This window comes from Engraulis encrasicolus, chromosome 23, assembly GCF_034702125.1.
Source record: "Engraulis encrasicolus isolate BLACKSEA-1 chromosome 23, IST_EnEncr_1.0, whole genome shotgun sequence".
NCBI lineage: Eukaryota > Metazoa > Chordata > Actinopteri > Clupeiformes > Engraulidae > Engraulis > Engraulis encrasicolus.
The window spans coordinates 13673509-13682281 of NC_085879.1; the positions used below are offsets into that span (position 1 = coordinate 13673509).

The window sequence follows — 8773 nt, forward strand, 5'->3', positions numbered from 1 at the left end:
ATGTTAGCACAAGGCCTCTCTCTCGCAATCACTTGCACACTCTATGCTCACTCTGCTCTCTCTCTCTCTCTCTTTGAATGTTAGCGATTTCCTTGAAAGAATTTCGTGTATAGCCGGATCACACCGCACTCTCGATTAAAGTGTTTATGAAACGAAAACAAAGTAAAGGAATTTGACCATTTCCAGGACAGATTCTGAAAGTTCTAAGCCTTGTGAATAAAATGGGATATTGTCTGGGTGATATTTTGTCCTAAAAGTCATGTTAAAAGGTTCCCAAAAAGTGTTTTTTTGGTGACATGCAAATTTTATGCAAATGATATGCGTGACATAGAAGGGGTGAGTTCACCTCATTCCACCTTGTTCAGATCAATGGTGGCTAGTACCAAAACAAAGCGCAGTGTCAAGCAGTGTGTTGCTGGAGGGCCGAACGGTGCCAGCTGCAAAAATGGCTACTTGACAGAAGGAATATCTTTGCACAAGTTCCCTTCTGTGAAGAATGATGGAACTGTGGCCGACAAGGAGAAGGCTAAATCAAGCTAGGGCTCTGTGGATCCAATGCGTGGTTTTGAAGCAAGCTCGTGGTCACTGTTGTGTTCGGCACATTTCCACCCCTTGTGCTTCACCACAAATGTGGAGGTCGCGGGCATGGTTGGACTGAAGAGAATGCTATTGCCTCAAGCAGTTCCAACAATTGACATCGCCGGCGTGCAGACTGAAACTGCCCCTGTAACTGCTCGGGCACGAAGACAGGTGAGTGCACTGCTTTGCTTTAGGCTACTCGTTTTACCTTGTCCATCTGCTTTGTATGTTGTTTTCAGGAAAGGGTAACATGCCATTACATGCCAAACCGATGCGAATGCTCTCGGAATATGCACTTTTTATTGATTGCCATTCAACTGGTCAATAAATTGGTTTTGGGAGGATATCCGCACATCAGCGTGGTGCTCTCAGTCGAGGACAGCCAACTCACAGATTGGGCTACTCAGGGCTTTTTCTGAACGGGGAAATAGGGGCGCTCCACCCTCATACCTCCGTGGGTGCACCCTCATACTTTTATTTTTATATATATATATATATATATTTGAGCGCCCCTAATACATTTCTCATTCATGGGGGGGAACACCCCCCTTCACCCCCTGTAACCTGCCATGATGCTCCCTCATGCCAAAAAATCCTAGAAAAAGTCCTGCTACTGCTTAATGAATAAACGGAGATGCACATAGCGTAGGCCTACTTTGAAGCGTTGATTGTTTGTTTTTAGTATTGTTGTGCACGTGTGGCTGACGTTTGGACACACCTCATCCTCAGAGTCTGGCTGAGGGACACGCGACACCTGTGACTTTGAGCACAAAAAATAATAATAATGATAAACGCTAAAAATATGCTGAGGACTCAGGCTATATAGGGCGTTTTTCCAACAGCCTAATACCTCCGTTTTTTCTCTAGTTGATGATATTTTTGCATGTAGCCTACATGCATTTCAATCACACTATATCGTGCAATTGAATCAAAATGCCCCCCATTTGTCAACAAATACACACGCCATGTCATCTGTGGGTCATGGCAAAGCGCCTTTAGCAACCGTAACCATAAACAAAACGAACTGTCAGGCTATGTCAACAATCGTCACTTCGCCTGTCAGACATGTCACTTTCTGCAGATGTATCAGTGCCTCTGAAATAGATTTGTGCTGCTGTTTTTTTTTTTCTCATGAGGTTGGATGTGTGGTTTTTCGACACGCTGATGTTTGTATCAGAATTTTGGTTCCTTTATAAGATGTGGGTCCATCAAATGTGTGTTGTTTTCTCAGATCGCCATACTAGCAAACCAGGGACTCCCCTCTATGATGTCACAGCCCAGCTCATTAGTCACACCAAATTTCACAGAATTCACACTTTGAGTTGCCATTTTCACAAGTTCCTCCAGGATGATTGGGTTCAAAGTCTCATCGATGCTATCATAAAAAACAAGGCTTTAATGGCAATGACCATTTGTTTTCGTTTCATAAACACTTTAAAAGGTGCCAAACATAAACAAAAACTGTGTAAAATTTAAAGAAAAAATGTCTGCACACTTAAATCCCCTTTGTGTTCTTTTTAATAATAGGCCAAGCTTTCGGTCTACTGACCTTCCTCAGGGCTCAGTTCTTGAAAGAATTTCGGAAAATCTTTTGGAGACGATGTTGTGGGGGGATATTGACACCGGCGGCGGCAATGGGGTCAGTTGCTTTGGGCCCAGGCCCAGATCTGGGTCCTCATTACATTGTAAGTATTGGATGGGGGGCTTTTTAAACCATTTTAGCCAAAGCCCTTTTTGGGAAAAGGTGCTGTCTGTCTATTAAAATCTAAATATCTCAGCTGCTGAAGCACATAAAAACATGAAATACGTAGCATTTAAAAGCTGGGAAGCTCATTATGCTTTAGAGTGTGTTCATTCAGCTGTAACATACCCACATTTTTAATAAAACATCTCTCAAAAGCCTGAATGCAGCGTATATGTCGCTCCAGGCTAAAATGGGTTAAATTACTTTATACCGGGGCCTGGCCAAAGCTGTCAGCCGCCCTGCACAACAAACGCAAAGATAGGCATGCACACACGCACACACACACACACACACACACACACACACACACACACACACACACACACACACACACACACACACACACACACACACACACACACACACACACACGATATACATCAGGAGGAGTGCCAAAAAAAGTTTAAATGTAATCTATGCTCTCAGTCTCACTGGTAGAAGACTGACACGACAGCACAAAACGTACCAGAATTACACAGCGCTCAGAATGGAGACAGGTCTGTATGTGAGGGCACTTTGTCTGCTGTTTTTCATCCCTGGAATGCAGCACAGTTCAGCTATCCACATAAAGATGGTGAAAGGGGCTGAAGGTGAGAGGCTTCTCATTACAGAGTTTGAACACCCCGCAACTGAATTGAATGTCATCAGGTGGGTGATTATGAAGGACGTATATGGAAGGCACGGAGGGAGATATGAAAAGTATACTCTAGTACGGTGCATACAACAACGCAGTGACTTCAAGCCACCCAACTATGAAGTCAGATGCAAAGGTACATTCCGTTTGGCAATGAAGGCCACCATGAACGACAGTGGATCCTATGTGCTTAATCAAGCCAAGTCCTTGGACATGTTTTCTGACTCAGAAGAAAAACACTTGACACTCGTCATTTTCAATCAACACAATAAACGCATGGAGACGGTCCAATATGGTGGCAGTGTTGACTTATGCAGTCCAGACTCTTCTCTGGAGCAGCCGGACAGAATAGAGCTGTTCCAGCTTTACCACCAAAGCGAAAATCAATCGTACAGAATTCCAGTCCTGGATACTAGCTGGTCATTGGAGCCACATGAGGACCACCTAAAGAGCAGACTGCAGGTGGATCTCAACAATTCTCGGATCATACTGTCAGGCGTTGCAGGCAGTTGGACATTTGACTGTGCGATATACAGAGATGGACAATACCGACTTGTTCAAGAAACCATTTTGTGGGTGCAGCCAACATATGTATTTGTTTATGAACAAGAGAGCCTGACTCTTCTGTGCAACAGTGATGGCGTGACCATGAGTAGGGAGATGGATCACTGGAACAGTCCTCTTACATCAGTGAGGTACACACTGAACCGCACAGAGACGGGGAACTACTCCCTCACCATTCCCTCTGTGTCGCAACAACATGCTGGAAATTATAGCTGTTGGGATCCCTATGGATATTCCAAAAACTACAAAGTCTACGTCTGCCCCAAAATGGACCCTCAGCAGATGGTGTTGTTCATTCATGGTGAAAGTATTCTCTTGAAGAATGCTACACACCTGAACCTTTCAGGCATTGAGGGCATATACCTGTATCGTCAGAAACCTCAGGAATCAAAGCTTCACCTTCTGCTCACTTCCAAGTATTCTACACTCATTCCGGATGTGCAAGGCAATGTGACTGTGTCCACCTCGGATGGTGCTCTGATCCTTTCCAATCTAACGGCTGAGGACAGCGGTGTGTACACATGGAGAGTGTTTGGATGGCTTGAGGATAATCGAGAAGGAAATGAACGTTATGATCATCTCTGTTACGAGGGAAGCGTCCGCCTGCTGTACAAGGATCCGTTTGGGGTGAGGTCTCCTTTCTACACAGCGCTCGCCTCTGCGCTGTGCTGTGTGATCCTGGGGCTACTGGCTGCCATCTTCTGGGTCAACCTGAGACGAAGACAAGTGGAACCGACCGCTGGACGTCGGGGCAGAGTCGGGCTGCAGAGGGCAGATGACGACCTCAATGATGTCGCGGAGGTGGACGAAGATGGTCTGTGATCTGAACTTCCAACTTTTTCTGTGTGTTTGAACTGTATCTGTAGTCATTTCATGCTAATTTCCATGCATTTATACAAAATACCATTGTTTATATAACTCTCATATAACTCTGATACTTTGTAAAAAAAATGATAATGACCATGTTTTAATCTGTAATGTCATAGCAATGCTGTTATGATTTAACCCTTCTAGCAACGAAGGTGCAGGTGAAGGTCACCAATCCCATCTGCATGAAAGGGCTACAGTGTTGAAATCAACTCCATTTCAGATTACATTTGATCCCACTAAAATAGTGTTAATTTTACTCGTTGGTCAGTGTGACATTTTTGGGGTTATTGTATTCAATGTTGTGTAAATAATAAGAGACGTAGAGTTGAAACTACGCTAGTCACCTGCAGAATTGCACACTGACGTTTGGCTCCACTGTTAATTTCCTGTGTGTATTTGACTTTCTACAGTAACTTTTACTCTTCACAGTATTATAATACTTTGTGTGGATTGATATTGACAGTCCATAGGCTTGTAGTATACATATTCTGTCTGGATTTACAGAGGTTTACTCTGAAATATTGAAACTCCATTTCTTTTATCGTGTACACACACACACACACACACACACACACACACACACACACACACACACACACACACACACACACACACACACACACACACCAATCATCTGCACCGGTCACAACCACATAGTGAGTGTTCCAAGAGATTGACGGGATGAGCTCCTGTTCAAGGGTGGGGACATCTTGTGATTGTTATCATCAGAGATAAGGACCATTATAGCACTGTGGAAACTTAGTGGCAGAGCTAAATTTCTTATGTAGGCTGAATTAACCCTCGTGTTGTGTTCAAAAGCTGCATACACCTGTGGTGTTCGAGTCATTTTTGACCCGTGATTGCAAAATTCAGCCATAAAATACCTAAAAACACTAGTTCTCATCAAATATTGTTTTTCATCTCATAGCTAACTTGGTATGTGTTCATATCCATGGAAATACTACTTTATTTATTCATCTTTTTGACTCAACAGGTCTTTTATCGTACATTATGCAAATCGTTTTTGATGACCAAAATGATCAAAACCTGTATAAATTCACTATTAATAATTCTTAAAGTGATACAATTAGTGATTATGTTGTCCATGTATTACAGCTGATATGAGAGTAAAACAAATCCCAAATTTCTTTTATTAGTTTTTTTTTTCTAATATTAGAAAATATCATCAATAGTGACATTTGTGGCATTCGGGACCAACCAACCCAAAGAGATTTATAGCAGGATAAAGACCAAATGTCAACTAAATTAGTTTTTCAGTGCATAAAATGAATGTTTAAATATGTTGACTTGGTGTTTTTCAATATTTATATGATTTTAGTGTGGTAAATATACGAAATAACAATTCTGTCAGAGTCACAGCTATTCCGCCAATCTAATGCAAAGATATAGGAAATGAACACCTCAATGAACATGAAAAAAGTCACACTATTCATCTGAATCCACTATGCTATGAACCTGGACCATTATCTCATTGCCACATCAACTTTATGGAAAGTGTAAGACCAGTTCTACATGTTTGGGTGCCATTATGGATTTTTGATACGTTTTTTGGACAAAATAATGTGCAAAATATTTCAATAATTGTGCAAAAATGATCATGATATAATGCAGAAATGGATTCCCTGACCATGAAAACATATAAATAGACACCAGAAATACATCTGTACTCCTTTCACAACAGGAGATATGACACATTGTAGTGTATGGGACTGTCCGGCGGCCATCTTGGATTTGTAATATGAAAAAGCTAGCCATTTTTTTTTAAAGGCAAGAAATATATTTTCCTCACCATGAATCACCAAATTGAGGACAAAGGGCAACCAACAGCTCTTCAGAAATGCATACAACAACCAAAAATCTATCCCGGGTCAATTTTGACCCGAACACCACAGATGTAACTTTTTTTTTTAGACCTTTAAAATTTACTAAAATGATAAAACATATTTTTTTGTGTTGAAATGATTGTGACTGAGGATTAGATGAAGCCTCATTCCAGGACAATAAAGGAAAGTGTGTGTTTTTTTACACTTAAACTTGAAAACGGGTCAAAAATGACGAACACAACAGAAGGGTTAACTTCTACATAACATTTACATTACATGACATTAAATCATATTACACTTAGCTGAGAATTTTAACCAAAGCAACTTACAGTTGTTTACAGGGTATTGCCGTTCTTGGAGAAGTATGAGGTTACAACTCAGCCATGGATTGCAGACTGCGGTAGGGAGCGGAAGGGTAGGATTTGAACCTGCAACGATCTGATCTGAAGCCCATCTCTTTAACACTTGCAAGGTGTTTGTGTTTTTGTTACAGGTGGTCAGTTCCTTTGGACCCAGGCTTATAGAAAAATCATTAAAAAAGAACGCATAGCTTCTTTTCACCCCTATGTTCTCTTCATCCTGTTTGGGAATTTCAGTGTGTATAATGTGTTTTTGAGGGTGAGATATTCAGAGAGAGAAATATAAGGGCACCATATTTTTTCAGATGCATGTTCCTCACAGAAAATGAGCCAAGTCCAGTCTGAATGTGAAAAAAATAATAATTCATGCTTTATTTGTCAAGCAAAGAAAATCAAAATAGTTTAGAAAAGACCCTAACACCTTTCAGTGGTTAACTGTGGGCCACAGCTGTCTCCATGTATCATAGCATACTCAAATAATAAGAGGAATTTAAAATGTACAATACATTTCTTTCATCCTTCATTTCATGAAGTACAAAAGGGGACATAGATGGCAAAATACAAACATTTAACATGGGGAGGCAGAGAATGCATCAATATACATGTAACACATGTAAAGCAATACAGAGGACAGCAATATACACAAGATAGTATTCTGTCCCACATTTTATTTGATATAGCAATTCTCTGTAACTTTTTTGTGATTTCATTTTGTTTTCATACAGTACACATGCTTTTATTTGGTTTTCCATTCTTGTATATTGTTGCATAAACTGAATATGTATTTGTGCGCAGGATTGGGCTCTGAGGGTGTTGGTTGTATGTGTGGGGTATTGTAGGTGTCACTGAATTGTGGGTCAATCTGATTAGATGTAGGGTGCGTGATATGACCCACAATTTACATTGTGGCATATTTTGGTAGACAGTAGGCGATGGTATATTTGATATGTTAATTACAGCATGACAAAAGCCTCAATGTTTGTGAGAATTAAATGGCTCTATCAATTTGGTTAGCTGACGTCACAGCACACTTTCTAATGATTGTGGTGATGCAATAATCTATCGTGGTATGCTGGTATGACCCAAAATTTACAGTATGGTCAATTTATATCACATATGATATGTACCATCTATATCGGACCCCTAATCTTATGTATAAACATTCATGCATTTATATCTGTGGCTTTAGTTGATTTGTTTATGATGTGAGTCTGCTGTAATGAAAGACTGCATAGGATGAGCAAAAATAAAAAATAAGGCGTGAAAAAAGAAAAAGATGAAAGTGTCGTGGAGTGAGGTGTATGTAAGCAGGACATTACTCTAGTGCAAAGGATTATGGATGAGTTACTTTTTCCCTTATTTTCCTTATTTTTTTCCTTCATTTCGAAAGGTTTACAGTGTTGACATTGACATTAACATTTGATCATCCCACTCAAAAATATTTCATATAAAAATATCATTTTCAGGGTTAATTTTACTCAATATTGTGTAAATATTGAGAGGTGTAGAGTTGAAACTACACTGGCCACATGTAAAATTTAACACTGACGTTTTACTCCACTGTTAATTGCCTGTGTGTATTTGACTTTCTACTGTACTCTGTGTGGATTGATATTGAGTGTACATATTCTGTCTGTATTTATATAAGTTTACCATTTTTTTTGCTTGTACACACACACACACACACACACACACACACACACACACACACACACACACACACACACACACACACACACACACACACACACACACACACACACACACACACACACACACACAGATCCAATCATCTGCACCGGTCACAACCACATAGTGATTGTTCCAAGAGATTGACAGGATGAGCTCTTGCTCAAGGGTGGGGGCATCTTGTGATTGTTATCGTCAGAAATAAGGACCATTACAGGATTGTAGAAACTTAGTGGCAGAGCTACATTTCCTATGTATGCTGAATTAACGTCTGCATACGCTTTATACTGTATTACATCACAATATACATTAAATTGCATTACTGTATATTAAATTACACTTGGCTGACACTCTCACCCAAAACAACAGTTGTTTACAGGGTATTGCTTACAGTCCCTGAAGCAGTGTGGGGTTAGGTACCTTGTCCAATGGCAACTCAGCCATTGAGTGCAGTAGGGAGTGGAATGGTGGAATTTCATCGCACCCCCTG

General features: G+C 40.5%; 1 protein-coding gene across 1 annotated transcript in view; it reads right to left on the reverse strand.

Moving 5' to 3' along the window:
• Positions 1-8773, reverse strand: part of trpc7b (transient receptor potential cation channel, subfamily C, member 7b) — a 127829-nt gene that overhangs the window by 90278 nt on the left and 28778 nt on the right. The gene's annotated exons all lie outside the window — the stretch shown is intronic.